The sequence below is a fragment of the Melanotaenia boesemani genome, chromosome 22 (assembly GCF_017639745.1).
Source record: "Melanotaenia boesemani isolate fMelBoe1 chromosome 22, fMelBoe1.pri, whole genome shotgun sequence".
NCBI classification, from domain to species: Eukaryota; Metazoa; Chordata; class Actinopteri; order Atheriniformes; family Melanotaeniidae; genus Melanotaenia; species Melanotaenia boesemani.
The window spans coordinates 5,382,828-5,402,273 of record NC_055703.1 but is presented as its reverse complement, the minus strand read 5'-3'; the positions used below and the strand labels follow the sequence as shown (position 1 = coordinate 5,402,273).

Genomic DNA, 19,446 nt, shown 5'->3' with positions numbered 1-19,446 from the left:
GGACGCCTCCCTGGTGAGGTGTTCCGGGCACGTCCCACCGGAAGGAGGCCCCGGGGCAGACCCAGGACACGCTGGACAGACTACATCTCTCGGCTGGCCTGGGAATGCCTCTGGATTCCTTCGGATGAGCTGGTAAATGTGGTCGGGGAGAGGGAAGTCTGGATTTCCCTGCTTAGGCAGCTGCCCCCGCAACCCGACTCCGGATAAGCGGAAGAAAATGGATGGATGGATGGAAAATGTATTATTATTGTTAATTATCATGCAAAAAAAGAGACTAATCCAGAATTCACTTTTTTGTATGATAGAGGTCAGAGAAGCGTATTTATTGTGGTTTAATTATGTGGTTTAATAATGAAAGAAAAGTTGTTCAACTGTTCAGTTCAGTTAGAATTTAGTGTCTTCTCCAAATACTTCAAAGCACATTGAGACAGGACATGTGTCTTCATCATATTTCCTCTTCATGTGTTCTGTTGTGTAGTAATGAGAAGAATTTCTGTAAAACAGCAGCATTAACAGAATTCAGCCACAAGATGAAGGCCAAATTCATTCTTTCTGGGCACAACCAGTGTCAGTATCTCACCACAAGAGGGCGCCAAAGTCAAAGATGAAAAGGGAAGAGACACCTTTCTGTCCTGTTTGTTTGTTGTATTTACATCTTTTCTTTCTTTCTTTCTTTCTTTCTTTCTTTCTTTCTCTCTTTCTTTCTTTCCTGTTGCATGCTGGGATTTTGGTGGTGGTGGAGTGTGCGGTGAGTTTGAATGAGAATTTCTTTTTTCTCTCTCCTTTTGGTTTTCTACCTGGTATTTATTTTCTGGTTGACACACACTATTTGTGACGGTTGCTAGTGGGTTTGTGGTCAGTGGGTGGCCAGCAGGCCGTGTGTCTTGGCGGAGATGGCATCTTTTGAGACGTCGTCCTTGTCTTTGAAGCACAGCATGCGGGTTCAGCCTGACCTGACGGTCCTGATGAAAACGGTTCTCCTTGCTGTAGGGGATTGTGTGGGTCATGCCAACCTGTCCTGTGTTTCTAGGATGAATAAAGGTGTGGTGGTTTTCTTAAAGGAGGAGAGTATGGTGGCGGGGTTGATTGCGAGCGGCATTACAGTGGACGGTGTTTAGGGTTTCCTCGCTTGCGGTGCCCGCCTCCTGTGTTACCGTGTCGGGTGTTTCCCCGTTTGTCCCAAATGACATTCTGGGGAAAGAGCTGCAGCGGTTTGGGAAGCTGGCAAACAATTTTAGGACCGTGGGGCTAGGTTGTAAGAGAGAGAAGCTTAAGCACGTGCAGTCTTTCAGGAGGCAGGTGTTTATGTTTCTGAGCTGTCAGACGCAGATGCTTGATGTGTCCTTCAAGGTGAAGCATGAAGAGGGAGCATGAAGTGCTTTGACTGTGGTGTTGTGGGACATAAACGGATAAATTGTCCTCACAGGCAAGCTGGTGGTGTTGCTGAGCCGGGAGCCGATAGCGAGGGACTGGGGAAGGGTCGGGATGGTCCCGCTGCTACACCTGCTGACACCGGCCCACGGGGGACTGACGTTGCGGGGTCCGTTTCTGATGGGGGATAAGGGTGTAGTGGAATGGCGGGTAGTCAGGTTGGAGAACGGCAGGATCAGGTGGGTGTTACCGGGTTATCCGGTGTCCCCGACGAGATAGCTCTGAAGGTAGGCGGGGCCGAAGTGGAGTCGGGTCCGGGAGGAGTGTCAAGTCTAGTCAGGGAGGGCTGTGGAGAGAGACCCGGGGTTGTGCTGCTTAAATGTATGCCAGGTGGGGATGAGCAGGATGGAGGGCAGCGGGGTGTAGAGGGGCCTACTGTAGATGAGGGGGAGAAGATGGAGGATGACTCGGACTCTGCTTTGGTTGCAGATTCTCAGCACGGTGAAGATTTGTACACGCTGGAGGAAATTGATGGGTTTCTAGATTAAACATTTGGTAAATCCATTAAGGTATCAGACTTTTTTCCAGATGTAGGGAAGTTTATTAAAAGTGTGCACACCTTACAGAAGGTAGTCGGGCTGGATTTACTGGATGAGAAGAAATGTTTTAGGTTAAGGAAACATGTCACTTGTTTGAGGAAGACACTCAACTTGAGAAGGGTTTCTGGATGGTTGAAGCCTAGTACATAAAGATATGGTGAAGATACTGCACTGGGTGTTTCTCCTCATGTTTTCCTTTACTGTTTGCTCTTTTATTCTCTCTCTTGTTAGTATGGGTAAGGTGAGGGTGGGCATGGAGGGTGGGATCAGCAGAAGAGAGTTATTTCTGAGATGATTTCTCAGAAAAAGGTTGAACATGGTTTTCCTACAAGAAACACATAGTTATAAAAGTAATGAGCTGGACTGGGAGTTTTGGTGGAAGGGGCAGTGTGTTTTATCTCATGGCACGAACATCTCTGCTGGGGTAGCCTGCCTCTTTTCTCCTGGGCTGGATATTACCATTACGTCCACAGTGGAGTTGGTGGCTGGTAGGGCTCTGGTTGTCATGGCAGAAATACACGGCACCCATTTCTGTTTCTTTAATATTTATGCTGCTACTTTGAGCTCAGACAGGCTAAATTTATTCCAGAAATTAAAGGATTTTCTTAACTCTTGTGACCAAATATATATTTATATAATAAAATGTATTATTATTGTTAATTATTATGCAACAAAAGGGACTAATCTAGAATTCACTTTTTTATATGATAGAGGTCAGACAAGCGTATTTATTGTGGTTTAATTATTCAGGGAGGAGGCCTGTGACCAGCAGTGTGTGGCCGAGCTGCTGAAGGGGCTGCCTCGGCTGAACCTCGTGGACAGAGACACACTTGACGCTGCCGTCTCCTTGGAGGAGCTTACTGCTGCTGTTGGTCAGATGGCGTCTGGTCGTGCTCCCGGGCTGGATGGGCTGCCGGTGGATTTCTATAAGCACTTTTGGAAGAGTATTGGCATGGACTTGTGGGAGGTGTTGTAGGAATGTTCAGCCTTTGGTCTATTGCCGGTGTCCAGCAGACATGCAATTCTCTCTCTCTTACCAAAGAAGGGGGACTTGGCTTTGCTCAGGAACTGGAGGCCGGTGGCCTTGCTATGCACAGACTACAAACTTTTTTCCAAGGTGCTGGCTAACCGGCTAAAAAGGGTGCTGGAGTTCATCATTCACAGAGAGCAATCGTACTGTGTACCTGATTGATCCATAATGGATAATTTGTTTCTGATGAAAGACTTATTGGACGTTTGTAAGATTTATGGTATTAATATTGGCATCATTTCCTTGGATCAGGAAAAAGGTTTTGATAGGGTGGATCATGGTTTTCTTATTTCTGCGTTACATGCTTTTGGTTTTGGGGTTGGGTTTATTTCTCAGGTGAGGCTGCTGTATAAGGAGGCATTTTGTCTCCTGAAAGTAGGGGGTGGTTTGAGCTGTCCAGTGCAGTTTCAGAGGGGTATTAGACAGGGCTGCCCCATCTCTGGAATACTGCACTCTATAGTTCTTGAGCCTCTTTTAACTAAGATAAGGGCCAGACTGTCAGGTCTTCTGCTGCCAGGGATGCCTAAGCGTCCTCCGCTGATTGTGTCTGCCTACGCAGATGATATCACAGTTTTTGTACGGAATCAGAGAGTTGTAGAGCAGCTGAGCAGTAGTTTGGAGCTGTACCAGAAGGCCTCTTCAGCTAAAGTTAATTAGGGGAAGAGTGAGGCCTTACAGGTAGGGCTGTGGGCGGACCAGGGTGTTCCTAATTTACTGGGGAACCTTTGTTGTGGATGACAGGGGTTCAAGATCTTGGGTGTGTTTTTGGGTAAAGAGGAGTTTCAGGAGCAGAACTGGGAAGGTGTTGTGGACAGAGTGTGTGCCAGACTGTCCAAGTGGAAATGGCTGCTACCTCAGCTTTCCTACAGAGGGCGAGCCCTTATTGTCAATAACCTTGCGGCCTCGATCCTGTGGCATCGGCTGATGGTTCTGACCCCACCGAGGGGCCTGGTGGAGAACCTTCAGAAGGCTGTCGTTGATTTTTTCTGGTCTGGGATGCACTGGGTGAGGGCAGCAGCACTGTACCTGCCGGTGCAGGAAGGAGGACAGGGCCTGGTGGACATTGCATCTCGTATCAAGGCCTTTAGGTTGAAAACGGCTCAGCGGTTGCTGTACCATTCTGGACTGCCATGGACTGATACTGCCTGTGTACTGCTGAGGCAGGCCGGAGGCTGGGGATACGATAAACATCTTTTTCTGCTTCAACCGGGGTCCATAGATTTGCCTGGTCTGACTCCTTTCTACAGGTCTGTCCTGCAGGCAAGGCAAGTTTTTATCTTCCATCGGAAGGAGTCTTTGACGGTGGGGATGTGGGTCCTGGAGGAGCATCTGGTTGGTAATAGCCTCATCACTTCTCAGGCTCTGGACTCCGAAAGCCTGAGATCCAGACTAAGGGAAGGGGGCTGTGTGAAGCCTGGTGATCTGCTAAGGATTTCTATTACACAATAGTCCAGGATGCTCAACATTAAGTCCAGCAAACTGTTGACCAGGTTGGTGGAGGAGGTTCGTGCGTCACTACCAGGACCCCTCAGAGTGTTTGCTGAGGACAGAGCTGTTCTGGATCGGTGGACAGCTGGTGTGGACTACCTGTTTCCATCGCTGACTGTCTCTCCTGCCATTGGTCAGTGGCGAATGATGAGGACATCTTGTTGGCTTTTCGGACCCCGGTGTCAAGGGACTTTGAAACTTTGGGAAGGACGGTGCTGTAACATTTCAGTGTGAGAGTCTCAAATCTCTGTTCCTTTGTGGGGGTAAAGGTGTCAATACAGCAAAACAGTTCAAGTATTAAAATTAGACCCAACAAAACCAAAAGAATCAAATATTAACAGAATCTGGGCAGCATCTGCCATAATGATCAGTCTGTAATTTATCCCTTGCGCTGGGGTGTGTGAGGAAATTGTCAGCCACAATAGTTTATCCCTCTACCCCCAATGAACTGAAGGAGTGGGTGGGAATCCAAGAGGAGACAAAACAGCAGGGTATCCACACACACGTGTTAGCGTAGGGTGTGCTAATTCCAGTGTCAGTACATCCCTTGCCATGGGGAGGGAGAGAAAAGAGACCAGGAATACTGCGGCATGTCTTGATGAACTGCCCTGTAACCAAACTCAGTCACAACCTGGTCCAGCGGTACACCACCGAGTGCATAGCATGTGGCTTTCAACATGGCCTGGACAGCCAGTGAACCACGACGTATTGCAGGTAAGTGATGTTGGCACTAGGGCACTAGGCCACCCCAGTCACACCATCAGCATAGAGAGCATACTGAAAGACACACCTGCACAGATACAAAGGCGCTGTACTCCACCCAGTCATTAGTGCCCAATGAGCCACACCTTGGGTTGCAATGTGGGAGTGAGGAAATTTGAGTGAGAAAATCCCACTCCATCACAATCACTACTTTGACTGTCTTGAATAAATCAATAAATCTGTCAGCGCCCCTGTAACTAAAGAAACGGAACTACACAAGTACTGAACATGAAATTAAATGAAAAAGGACATGGTATTCATTAAAACTAAAAAATACCTTATTAACCCCCTCCCCAATTTCACGAACACCCGACCTCCACTGCCTCTGGTTGGCTAAAGGTAAAACTGGGATCAGCTGAGCCCCGTCCATGCAGGCCGAGGGTATTTAAAGAATGCAACAGACAAATAAAGAGGGAGAGATAAAGCGAGATAGTGAAAGAGAAACCTGATCTAAAGAGATAGACAGAGAAAGATAAAGATAGATAGCAAAAGAGAAACCTAAAGAGATAGACGGAGAAAGATATAGACAGTTAGAGAAAGAGTTCCTTTTTGGTTACCATGGGTTGGCCTCATATTAATGTCCCTGCAGAGGGTGCACGCTTAATTCAAAGCTCATTCTACCAGCCCCACCGGTTTTCGGGGGGAGGACCCCCACCAGTAGCAGTGGTCTCTGACATTATCTTGGTAGCTACAGTGTAACTTATTTACAGCTCAACACGTTTTGAACAAATATATTTTTTCAAAGATACCTCCCACTCTGAAATATATTCTTTACTTTATTTCCACCTGCAGCAGGTATGCTTTGGCTGGTAAGTTTGCTTCTGTAACAATGAAGAATGATTGTATGTCACTCACATGCGCGGGCACGCATGCACACACACGAAAATATATTCACAAAATATGATGATGCATATGTTATACAGACAATTCAGCTGCTTTATGTAAACAGATTTATAACACAAGAGGAGACCAGAAATAAACCAGGACAGTGAAATCAACATGACAACAACTGACAATGGTATGAAACTTGTATAACTTACGCATTTAGTCTGTCAGCAGCTGGTTACCCATGCCTTTTCCCTCGCTTTATTAATCACGGCTGTATTACCTTTTCTGGTGACACTTTTAAACGGTGCTGCTGTGGAGAGGGTGAGCAGCACTAAATTCTTGGGTGTACACATCTCAGAGGACCTCTCCTGGACCAACAACACAACAGCACTGACCAAGAAAGCCCATCAACGCCTCTACTTCCTCCGCAAGCTGAGAAGAGCTAGAGCCCCGGCCCCCATCATGCAGACCTTCTACAGAGGTACTGTGGAGAGCATCCTGTCCAGCTCTATCACAGTGTGGTACGGCTCCTGCACCGCGTCCTGCCGAAAGACCCTCCAGCGCATTGTGAGAACAGCTGAGAAGATCATCGGTGCCCCTCTCCCCTCCCTCTACGACATCTACTGCACCCGCCTCACCCGCAAAGCTCTCGGCATCGCTGGTGACCCCACCCACCCGTCACACAGCCTCTTCAGTCTGCTGCCTTCAGGGAGGAGACTGCGGAGTCTCAGCGCCAGGACCAGCAGACTGAAGGACAGCTTCTTCCACCAGGCTGTCAGGATGTTGAACTCTCTCCCTGCCCTGCCCACAAAACCTCCAGACTCTGAACTGTTCATGGACACTTAACTCCCAGTATATAAGCTAAACCCCAGTATATAAGCTAAACCTGCACAACTGCCATGCCATTTGCACTACTGTATTAATTTTGCACTATCTGGTTTTCTTTACCCAATATGTTGCTGCTACTTGTGCCTTTTTCATTATTTATATTTTCTTGCTTTTATTCCTTTTATATAGCATAATATAGTTTCTTATATATTGTATAGCAAAGCAGAGACCTTTTCTTTTACTTAAAAGATGTATGTTAAATGTTTATTGTCTGCACCTTGGGTCTGTGTGAAAAGCAATTTCGATCCTCTGTATGTCTTCTACATACTGCAGAATTGACAAATAAAGTGACATTGACTTTGACTTTGACTTTGACTAAAGTCCTCATACATCTCCATCAGTGACATGCGGTCAGGAGATGCAGGTGAGATAGGCAGGGCTCTGCCTTACCTCAAGGGGTCATAGTTGCATGCTGTTGAATGAATAGTGAAATAAGATGCTCTTTTCAGTTCTTATAGTAAATCTGACTCCAGAGGAGTCAGTGTCTCACCAACCATGAACCCCACCGCATGTCACGGATCACCATCAAAATTCTTTGTCTAGCTGCCGAGAAAATAAAGCTCTCGGCTTGCTCTCTTTTTCAGCCAGCTCCTCTTTTCCACCATCCACTCATCAGGGCTTCCTACGTTCCTCAGGACCTCCCACATAGCCAGGCTATGGAAGCTTCGCTTGAATTAGCCTCAATTAGATGCAGCTGAAATGTGTTAGTGGAGCGTCTTGAATCTTAATTCAGAGATGGTGTTAGTTCAAGCGAGGCTTTCCCGGTATAGCCTGGCTTTCTGTAGCTACGTTGGTCGAAAACCCCCCTGGAATCTCAGGACAATAAACACCAAAACACGCAGCCAGAGAAAACCATGACAATGTTGGCAGCAGGGTGTCCACTTTGTTATTTAGCCTGAATGTATTTTATAACATGTAGGTTAATGTTTTACAATGACAGAACATATTTTACTGGTGGAAGTTACTAATAACATACATGACTGTTTCTCTTGTAAATTCAGATTTTATTTAATATTTATTTATTTATTTTTATTTTTTTTGTGAGTGTGAGCACATGCACTCCCAGGAGTATCAATATCAAACATGCCTCTTTATTCATTTTTGCAAATAGCTTTAACATATATCATGTGGTGTGAAAAAAAATCTTTAATTTTGCATGAATGCCTTTTAACTTTGATTTTATTCTGTACCGTTGGTGTCACAGTTTCCCGTTTCTCCAGATTTTGTGTGTACACCAGGGTCAGAGTTGCCGTGGAGGTAGGACATTCTCCTGCCAATTTCGGTTTTTACAAAAAAGTTGACTATAATTGCAGTACGCTGGTTTTTGTACGTGCACCAGCTTTCGATCTAGACCAGATCCGGTAGACGGTGGCAAACAACTGCCTGAGCTGTCCTCACCACCCAAACTTAGTTCCTTTTGTCCTATGCTGTGTTGTTCAATTTCCTGAGAAAGAAAAGCAGTTGTTGGGCCTTCTTCACCAGCTGTGCAGAGTTCACAGTCCAGGAGAGGTCCGGAAATGTGGAAGCCCAGGAACTTAATGCTAATTATTGCTGTTATTATATAAAGCACTTTGTGCTGCTCTTATTATGAAAAGTGCTGAAATAGGACTGAAATTTTATTCTTCTTATTTTTTTTGCAATTTTTCTTTTTTTTTTTTTGCAATTTTTTTGCAATTTTTAATCAGACATAACAGATACACTGTCCTGATCTTTGTGGCAGTCTGAACTAACCAGAATACAGATTTTAAATACACATCAGCAGCATGTTCACGTAAACTCTGTTAGATGGCTGTAAGAAGTTTTACAGTTTCCCAGCTTTTCTGGTGGGAGAGGAGAAAAACAATGGATCTCTAATCACAGCAGGATGCGCTAAAAACAAAAAATCTGTCAAAGATAAACAGTATCGGCACATGGGCATAAAACTTGGTAGTATGGAAAGAATAAAGTAGGACAAGAACAACGAAGACGTAAAAAACTAGTGCTCTACAAAGTGATCATCTACTACATGAACAACAAACCGGAAATAAATATTATTTAATATTTACAAATATATATTTATATAATAAAATGTATTATTATTGTTAATTATTATGCAAAAAAAGGGACTAATCTAGAATTTACTTTTTTGTATGATAGAGGTCAGACAAGCGTATTTATTGTGGTTTAATCATTTATGTGGTTTTAAAATGAAAGAAAAGTTGTTCAACTGTTCAGTTCAGTTAGAATTTAGTGTCTTCTCCAAATACTTCAAAGCACATTGAGACAGGACATGCGTGTTCATCATATTTCCTCTTCATGTGCTCTGTTGGGTAGTAATGAGACGAATTTCTGTAAAACAGCAGCAGTAACAGAATTCAGCCACAAGATGAAGACCAAATTTATTCTTTCTGGGCACAACCAGTGTCAGTATCTCACCACAAGAGGGCGCCAAAGTCAAAGATGAAAAGGGAAGAGACACCTTTCTGTCCTGTATGTTTGTTGTATTTCCATTTTTCTTTCTTTCCTGTTGCATGCTGGGAGTTTGTTGGTGGTGGAGCGTGCAGTGAGTTTGAATGAGAATTTCTTTTTTCTCTCTCCTTTTGGTTTTCTACCTGGTATTTATTTTCTGGTTGACACACACTATTTGTGACGGTTGCTAGTGGGTTTGTGGTCAGTGGGTGGCCAGCAGGCCGTGTCTCTTGGCGGAGATGGCGTCTTTTGTCTTTGAAGCACGGCGTGCGGGTTCAGCCCGACCCGACGGTCCTGATGAAAACTATTCTCCTTGCTATAGGGGATTGTGTGGGTCATGCCAACCTGTCCTGTGTTTCTAGGATGAATAAAGGTGTGGTGGTTTTCTTAAAGGAGGAGAGTATGGTGGCAGGGTTGATTGCGAGCAGTGTTACAGTGGACGGTGTTTAGGGTTTCCTCGCTTGCGGTGCCCGCCTCCTGTGTTACCGTGTCGGGTGTTCCCCCGTTTGTCCCAAATGACGTTCTGGGGAAAGAGCTGCAGCGGTTTGGGAATCTGGCAAGCAATTTTAGGACCATGGGGCTAGGCTGTAAGAGAGAGAAGCTTAAGCACATGCAGTCTTTCAGGAGGCAGGTGTTTATGTTTCTGAGCTGTCAGACGCAGACGCTCGATGTGTCCTTCAAGGTGAAGCATGAAGAGGGATATTACATGGTCTACGCCAGCACTGAGAGCATGAAGTGCTTTGACTGTGGTGTTGTGGGACACAAATGGATAAATTGTCCTCACAGGCAAGCTGGTGGTGTTGCTGAGCCGGGAGCCGATAGCGAGGGACTGGGGAAGGGTAGGGATGGTACCGCTGCTACACCCGCTGACACCGGCCCACGGGGGACTGACGTCGTGGGGGCGGGGTCCGTTTCTGATGGGGGATAAGGGTGTAGTGGAATGGCCGGTAGTCAGGTTGGAGAACGGCAGGATCAGGTGGGTGTTACCAGGTTATCCGGTGTCCCCGACGAGATAGCTCTGAAGGTAGGCTGGGCCGAAGTGGAGTCGGCTCCGGGAGGAGTGTCGAGTCTAGTCAGGGAGGGCTGTGGAGAGAGACCCGGGGTTGTGCTGCTTAAATATATGCCAGGTGGGGATGAGCAGGATGGAGGGCAGTGGGGTGTAGAGGGGCCTACTGTAGATGAGGGGGAGAAGATGGAGGATGACTCGGACTCTGCTTTGATTGCAGATTCTCAGCACGGTGAAGATTTGTACACGCTGGAGGAAACTGATGGGTTTCTAGATGAAACATTTGGTAAATCCATTAAGGTATCAGACTTTTTTCCAGATGTAGGGAAGTTTTTTTAGAAGTGTGCACACCTTACAGAAGGTAGTCGGGCTGGATTTACTGGATGAGAAGAAATGTTTTAGGTTATGGAAACATGTCACTAGTTTGAGGAAGATGCTCAACTTGAGAAGGGTTTCTGGACGGTTGAAGCCTAGTACATAAAGATATGGTGAAGATACTGCACTGGGTGTTTCTCCTCATGTTTTCCTTTACTGTTTGCTCTTTTATTCTCTCTCTTGTTAGTATGGGTAAGGTGAGGGTGGGCATGGAGGGTGGGATCAGCAGAAGAGAGTTATTTCTGAGATGATTTCTCAGAAAAAGGTTGAACATGGTTTTCCTACAAGAAACACATAGTTATAAAAGTAATGAGCTGGACTGGGAGTTTTGGTGGAAGGGGCAGTGTGTTTTATCTCATGGCACGAACATCTCTGCTGGGGTAGCCTGCCTCTTTTCTCCTGGGCTGGATATTACCATTACGTCCACAGTGGAGTTGGTGGCTGGTAGGGCTCTGGTTGTCATGGCAGAAATACACGGCACCCATTTCTGTTTCTTTAATATTTATGCTGCTACTTTGAGCTCAGACAGGCTAAATTTATTCCAGAAATTAAAGGATTTTCTTAACTCTTGTGACCAAATATATATTTATATAATAAAATGTATTATTATTGTTAATTATTATGCAACAAAAGGGACTAATCTAGAATTCACTTTTTTATATGATAGAGGTCAGACAAGCGTATTTATTGTGGTTTAATTATTTATGTGGTTTTATAATGAAAGAAAAGTTGTTCAACTGTTCAATTCAGTTAGAGAGAAAAATTTAGTGTCCAAATACTTCAACGCACATTTAGACAAGACACACGTCTTCATCATATTTCTTCTTCATGTGCTCCGTAGGGTAGTAATGAGGTTAATTTTCTGTAAAACAGCAGCAGTAACAGGATTCAGCCACAAGATGAAGACCAAATTCATTCTTTCTGGGCACAACCAGTGTCAGTATCTCACCACAAGACGGCGCCAAAGTCAAAGATGAAAAGGGAAGAGACACCTTTCTGTCCTGTTTGTTTGTTGTATTTACATCTTTTCTTTCTTTCTTTCTTTCTTTCTTTCTTTCTTTCTTTCTTTCTTTCTTTCTTTCTTTCTTAATTTTAGTTCAACAGGTTTTATTGTAAGGAAAACACATGTTTACATTACCAAGGCAAGAGTAACAGAAAAAAGAAATATTACTGTGTTAACCTCGGTGTGGAAGCAGAAGGTTTAGCAGCTGTTTCTGTCGGAGTTTTCACTGATAGTTTTAACATTTAAAGTATTACATTTAAATATAATTTAAATTCTAAAATAACAAGAAAAGTGGATTTTCTGACATAAGAGTATTTTATAAAAAAAGTCTGCAGTTATATTAGTTCACTTCCTGTTTTAACATGTCTACAGAATGATAATATTTACATAATATACATAAAACAAAGCTTAAACATATAGCAACACCTTTCTTCTTCCCTGTGCCGTGTGAAAACCATGTTTGTACTGCTCTTGAACTGGTTCATGCTGCTTCTTTTTGATTCAATTTTCATGAAATCTCAGAAATGGAATAAAAGAACAACTGATTGGATTTTGGGGTGATCTGGATCAAAGCCTGGATTCATCATTCAGAAATTTTTTTAAACACTAGAACCACCAGAGGGGGTAATTTTGATACCTTTTCAACGCAACATAAAATGTTATATACATGTTTACATTTTATGCAGAGGATTTTTTTCTCATTCTAGACAAAGCTTCAATAAATAAATAATTTATATGCGTGTGGGATTGATTAGTAAATGTGAAATACTTAATAGCATACAACATTCACTTAATAAGCCAAAATACAAAAAAAAAATAAAAATAAAAATAAATAAATGTATATATATTTGTAGCAATTATTTGATAAAAAAGCATCATATAGAGCTAAAGCAGGAAACATAGTGCTGGATATCAGTTGATTTTGATTTATTGTATCCCAGTTGGACAGCTCAGTAATAAACGAACGCTGCATCATTCTGGCATCGATGCAGCTCCAGTAGAGGACCCTGCATTCAGTGCAGCCATGTCCAAAACCTCATAAAACACAACAACAGGCCATCTTCTAGTTGCACCTAGAGATGAAGACTGCCTCGTCATCAAGATGTCCAAACTTGGTCCTGTTGTAGTAAGAGGAGCTGATTATTTCTCCCCCATCAGAGTCTTCCTCATTTATTTGTTGGAGCACAGCCAAAAGTTATTGGGTTTTCTGTGGCGTTAGTTTGTGTTTCTGTCTGTCTGATTAAAAAAAAAAAAAAAAAAAAAATCAGAAAACATGAGAAATAGAATAAGGAACAAGTGATTACATTTTGGGGCTGATCCGGAGCACCGTCTGGATCCAGGAATTTTTTAAACGATTTTTTATGATTGGGAGTTCATTTTGTGAACAAATGTTTTGTTCGTAAATGTAATTCAAAGGAAGTCATTGCAGTGTTTCTATATTAAAATTGAAATATTTATCCTGAGACTGTGACAAGGATATATGATGTAAATAATGAAATTAGAGATTACTGTAGCCTAAATATTATAATATAAACATTTAATGACTCTATGTGTGCTAGTAATCTGATCAGAATTTTTAGCACTAGAACGACCAAGGTGGACGTTTGCACCGTTTAGAAATTTGCATATTTAATAACTTTGTCAAATAAAATCATAAAGTCTTGCTGGTCCCTGACGTTTCCTAACACTACATGACTTTTCATTTAAACTAGTTCAAATATTAATATTTAAAGATCAGAGGAAATAAGATAATTTCTACCTGTCTCAGCCAAAGTCACACAGGATTTTGCACTGTTCTATTTTCAGATTCCCGACCTTCTGGATCAGATCATGTGGACGTTTCTGTAAAGGGTATATGCAGAGATGGATCCATGCTGTGTTTTACATCATACTGGACCTTGTAGGAATAAATGTCCACATCATCATCAAGAAGTGCACTGAAACCCAAACAGTTCACAGGGCTTTCTTTAGAAGCTGGCAGAGGAACATCTAGTGGAGTTTATGAAGGGAAACAGCCAGCAAGGCAGGTGCAACAACGAGGACTACAGCATTATCCAAAGCTGCAGACTCCTGAATGGAGGTGATGCAGGTAGGAGAGGCTGAGACAAATCTGACCCCCACAGTCTGGTCAAGTTTGCCCGAATGGCCGTGGTTTCGTGATTATAACTATTTTATGCAGGTGCGCTTGTAACTCTTATATAGATCACCGGGAATGATTTTCTGGTTTATAAAACATGGCCATAAAATGTCAAAATCATGTCATGAAATTTAAATTCTCATTTTTACCTCAAAGAAGGCCGTCAGAGACTGTCTGCATCCCTGCTTCTCCAGACTGTAGCACACAACCAGGATAATAACAGCAAACTGCACTGCCTTTGGTAATGCCATCTGGACTACAGAGAGAATAGAGTAACATCATAAAACACAATAGATGACACATTTACTATTGTAGGTGTACGATGTACACTGTGTACAGAGTACAATTAAAGAACTGTGTTTATGCTGAAGGGGTTATGTAAAACTGTGTTGGTACAATGTTTATGTTGAAAAAGCAGGAAGTTAAAGATTAAAGAAATTGTAACTTCCTGGTTAGTGGTATGATGAGTTGCTCTTGCCATTCCTGTTTGAGATCATTCCATTGGCATACCTCTGGTTTTAGAGTTTCCAACCTTGAAAACTTACCAGGATTTAGTCACTGATAGCTGTGATGCTACATCTACATCCTAAGTGGTCCTTAATGAGATTTTCATTTAGATTAATTATAGATGTTGGTGAGCTTGAGACGGCCATCACTGGTCACAGATATGGTTGAAGTTAGATACAACAATGGCCACCTTGTGCACCCTGCTGGCCGCAGATCTGGGGCTGTTAAGCAGCACTTGTCAATGTATTTGACTGTACTGAACATATTAGTGATCAAATAATAAAATATATAGGTTTGCACATGAGAAAGTTCAGATGGCACAGATGGTGCCAACTGTGCCAAAATGACCATTTTGATAGAGATTAGAGCACCTGATGCATCATCCCAAAGAGATGCTGATCCTGAAAGAGTTTTATTTCTTTTTTTAAGCAAGGTTTGCAGTTTTGCTGTGTCATCCTAATGAATTCTTCACCAGTAACACAAATACTGTGATTTACACATCTTGACAAATCTCACAAGTATTCCCTTTAATTTGACAACAAAACTATTCAGAAACAGTTAGTGGTTGCAGAGATTTGCTCATTTTATTTAGATTATGTAATTCCAAGCAAAATGTGTAGCAAGCTGCACAAACACTATAAAGCATTTTCTACATGCAACACATGCAACTCACATTGGAAATCTCTGTTTATATTTTTCTATTCATGTTTTTATGTTTCTTAACAGGTGGTCCAGCCTACTCAGACGAACCTGTTTTTTTATTTTAGTTTATAAAAGGTTTATTTTAACAACATTAAATGATTTGGTAGAGTATTGTAGAATATTGAAGTTGCTGTTTAAAACCTGGTTGGGTTTTCCCTCATCTGAGTCTTCCTCATTCATTTGTTGGAGCAAAGCCAAAGCTTATTCTGGTTTCCTTCTTCTGCTTCTGTTCGCTGTTTTTTTCTATGTTGTCTGTCTGTCTGGATAAATTTTGATTAAATGTTCAGGTAATGTCAGAAATGGAATAAAACAACAAGTGATTAGATTTGTGGGTGATCCAGATCACCATCTGGATCCAGGAATTTTTTAAAGGATTCTTTACTATTGGGAGATAGGGATCATTTTGCCATTACAGCTTCTAACTCATCAGATGAAACCCAAAATTACTGGTAAAATAATAATTATAATAATAATAATAACAAGATGATATCATGATAGATTTTATAATCCAACATTATTTGACATGGATCATGTTGATATTCTGGATCTGATGATCCAGATAGGGGGGCATTTGATGATATAGGGGATGAAGAGGGTACTGGGTGGGCTGCTGGTCCTTTTCTCTTGGTGGGTTTTTCTCAGGTGAGGGACCCTATGGCCTGGTGGAGGTCTGTGCTTTCTGAGTCTGTTTAGTTTAATTATATTTTCATTTTTTTCCTGGTTTCCTTTGCTTTTCAGAATCTGCAGTCACATGATAATAAAACCCTTTTTGAAACCTGCTTTAGAAAATTTTAACAGATTGTTTTATTTCTTTTTCTGTCTAACATGGAATTTGTTTCATATAATTAATAACAATGGACCAAAAACCCTATTATATATCAAAGCTGACATACATTTAGCACGTTAAAAACAAAAACATCTGTTTTACAAGATTATGTCTGACACACAGGCGGGATTCTTTCATGTGATTAATAACACTGTAACACTAACCTTAATATTTTGTACCAACCCAGTTAAAAATAAATAATCCACTTATAATTAGCTGCGTAATTTCCAGCAAAACAGGTTTAAAGTAAAAAAAAAAAAAAAAAGAAGAGTGTGATTTTAAAATAATGCAGATAACATTTATTTAAAAGTGTTTGAGATGATTTTTGATGGTGATCTTTTCCTGGTTTGCTGAATTTGGTTTGCTGTCACATGGCAGAAAAACCTGTTGTGAAACCAGCTTTTGAACAGATTATTATAGATTGTTATTTCTGTTTCCATGTAAAACGCCATGGAATTTATTTATGTACAGGAACACAAACCCTGTAATTCACCCTTCTAGATAATTATAACCTGGTTAGAAGCAGCAGGATTTGAGCCAAAAATGTACTTCCTAGAAGTCTGGAAAAAGTTTTCAATTGTAAAAATTGCAAAGAAACTACTTGGAAATAATTTCTCACTTTTCAGCAAACAACCGTGTGTGATTTATTGAACAATCCAGCAACACACTAACAACAACATGGTGGTTTCCTGGAAAACCCCACTTTTAAAGTATCAACGCTCCTCGGGAGCCCAATAAGGGTACGCCGGGGTGCCGAGAGAAAACATACTTGTTACCACCTAATCTGCCCGGTGATTTATGTACCTGCCCAACTACTACAAAATACAAATAGTGTGCAGATTTTGTATATTTTAAAGTTGTTTGAGTAAACCCTTTTTTAAAGATTAACTCTTTGTTCCAGGGCTCCAGACTAACTTTCTTTACGAGGAGCACAGTGGCCCCTAACTTAAATGTTTAGGATCGCAAGCAGAAAATTTAGGGACACACACTGAAATCAAATATTTACATTTCCTCTCATTTTCACTGTATTAGTGATAAATACTTAAACAATAAATTAAAAAAATTACAATGTTTACAATTCACATTTTTTGTGCAGCAGTTGATATAACATAAAAAAACGTCTTACTGGTCACACTAACACCAAACAAGTAGATATAGAACTTGGCAAATCAAATTCTTCTGCTTCTGTTTGCTGTTTTTTTCCAATATCTGTCTGTCTGTATGTTTGCAACATAATTCAAAAAGTTCTGGACGGATTTTGATAAAATTTTCATTAAATGTCTTGAATAGAATAAAGCAACAATTGATTAGATTTTGGGGGTGATCCAGATCTTAGTCTGGATCCAGGAATTTTTTAAGGATTCTTTCTGTTGGGACATAAGGATAATTTTAACATTACAGTTTCGAACTCATCAGATAAAACCCACAATCACTGGCAAAATAATAATAATAATAATAATAATAATAATAATAATAATAATAATAATTACAAGATGATATGATGGTAGATGTTATAATCATCATCAATCAAATTACACAGCTAATGATAGGATATAGGATTTATATTTAACTGGGCTGGTACGTAAATATTAAGGTTTGTGTTATAGTGTTATTAATCACACGAAACAAATAACATCTGTGTGTCAGACATAATCTTGTAAAACAGTTTTTTTTTTTTTTTGTTTTTAGCATGCAGATACAATGAGTAAGTTTCCCTGTGGCACCCGAATGTATGTCAGCTTTATAGGGTTTTTATTCCGTCATTATTAATTATATTAAACAAATTCCACGTTACACACAAAAAGAAATAAAATTATTGTTTTTGGAAATCTAAATATTACTCTTCAATATAATCTATTTAAAAAGGAATTTAATACAATCCATAATTCTTTACAGTTATTTGTTCTGGGATTAGAAAAATCTCTAATGCTCGAGCTTCTCATGAAAAATCTCCCTAATAAGCATGTCTTTATTTGCACATAAATAATAAATAAAATCAGAACTATTATTATTTACACTGTTTTCTACCAATTCATTAAATACAGGCAAATAGAAAGAAGGGGAGGAGAATTACAAAGATCATCATTTTTTGGAATGCATGTTTTAAACTTGACCTGAGAGAATACTGAGTTTAAACCAGTCTTATAAGAGTAAAATGGTAAATTTACCTCACTTTGTCTGCTGGCTTCCAAACAGGCTCTTGTCAGGATGTCATTATTTACTGCTCTTCTGGAGTACATACTAATGTTCATGTGTATGAGAAAGCCCTTTATTTGCTCTGGACTTCCCCCTTTGCTTGAGTCATACACTCTTCTAGCAGGTTGAGTTAAACGATCCCTTCAGGTGCACTGGTTTATTGTAAAGTAGATCATTTTCACTGACTGTTTTTCTTTATAAGCATATTTATATGTCATGTTATTAGCCTACAATAAAAACAATAATTGGTAAATAATTGTTTTTTATTTTCAGTTGTTACTCAAACCTTAGACCTTAGATTTGACATTTGGATCCTCCACGCCGGGAGCTATGCCTGCTCAGTCTGCAGGCTCGCTGCTGCAGGGATCACCCTTGTCTGGGTGGTTTGTGGGTTCCTGTTCTGTGTTGTGGGACCCAACTAGCGATAATCTGAGTGGTCTCTGTGGTGGCGGCCTCTGTAGTCATGGTAAAGATGGGGACTCCAGTCTGGGACTTGGACTTGATTTGTACTTAAATCACATTTTTAGTGACTTGAGTCTTGTGATTTTAGACTCATTGACAATCCTTTTTTTTATTATTTCATGATCTTCTTTCTGTTTGATCTCCTGTCTGCTGCCATTTCTCCAGACGTAACACTGACATACCGTTACACAGACGTGCCCGCAATGCACACGCAATCAATCAAAACTGGTAAACACAGCTGTTGCTAAAGCGGCGGTAGCTCAGGGTATTAAAAACTTTAAAAAAGGGACCAATATAAGAGTAGTAAACTGAAACGTCTGTGTTATAAAAACAACACGCACCTACGTCCACTTTAAAATGCATCTGGAGAAGTTGGTCACTGTAACATAAAAGCTAATGTAAACGTTAGCTTGCTACTACTTTTGTACTAAAATGACGTTAACTCCATCATATCAGCTCCACTGACTGTATTCAGAAAAAGAATGAGACATTTTGCTGAACATTTTCCGTTACCTGTAAGTTTGTCATGATCAAGTTAAACTGGGATCAAAGTCAGTGTTAACAATACGGTTTTACTGGGTGTTGTAGAAAAATTACCAAGAGTCTAGAATGAGTATAAGTATATGAAGTTTATTACAGGAGAAGTATTGAATACAGAATTACTTAAGCTGAGAGCAGTCTTCTGACCCACGAAGAGTCAGGAAAGGGCTCTCCCCGATTCATCAGAGAAAAACAATTTTATTCAACTGGTCCCCAGCTGAAGGTCAGTCTTAAAACTGATAAAAGTCAGAGAAAAGAGACTGAATGGCGCTGTTGTG

At 41.1% G+C, this 19,446-nt stretch overlaps 1 protein-coding gene across 1 annotated transcript in view; it reads right to left on the bottom strand.

Annotated features, from left to right (window-relative positions):
• LOC121634036 (adhesion G protein-coupled receptor F5-like) overlaps positions 1-19,446 on the bottom strand; it is a 253,610-nt gene that overhangs the window by 36,637 nt on the left and 197,527 nt on the right. The gene's annotated exons all lie outside the window — the stretch shown is intronic.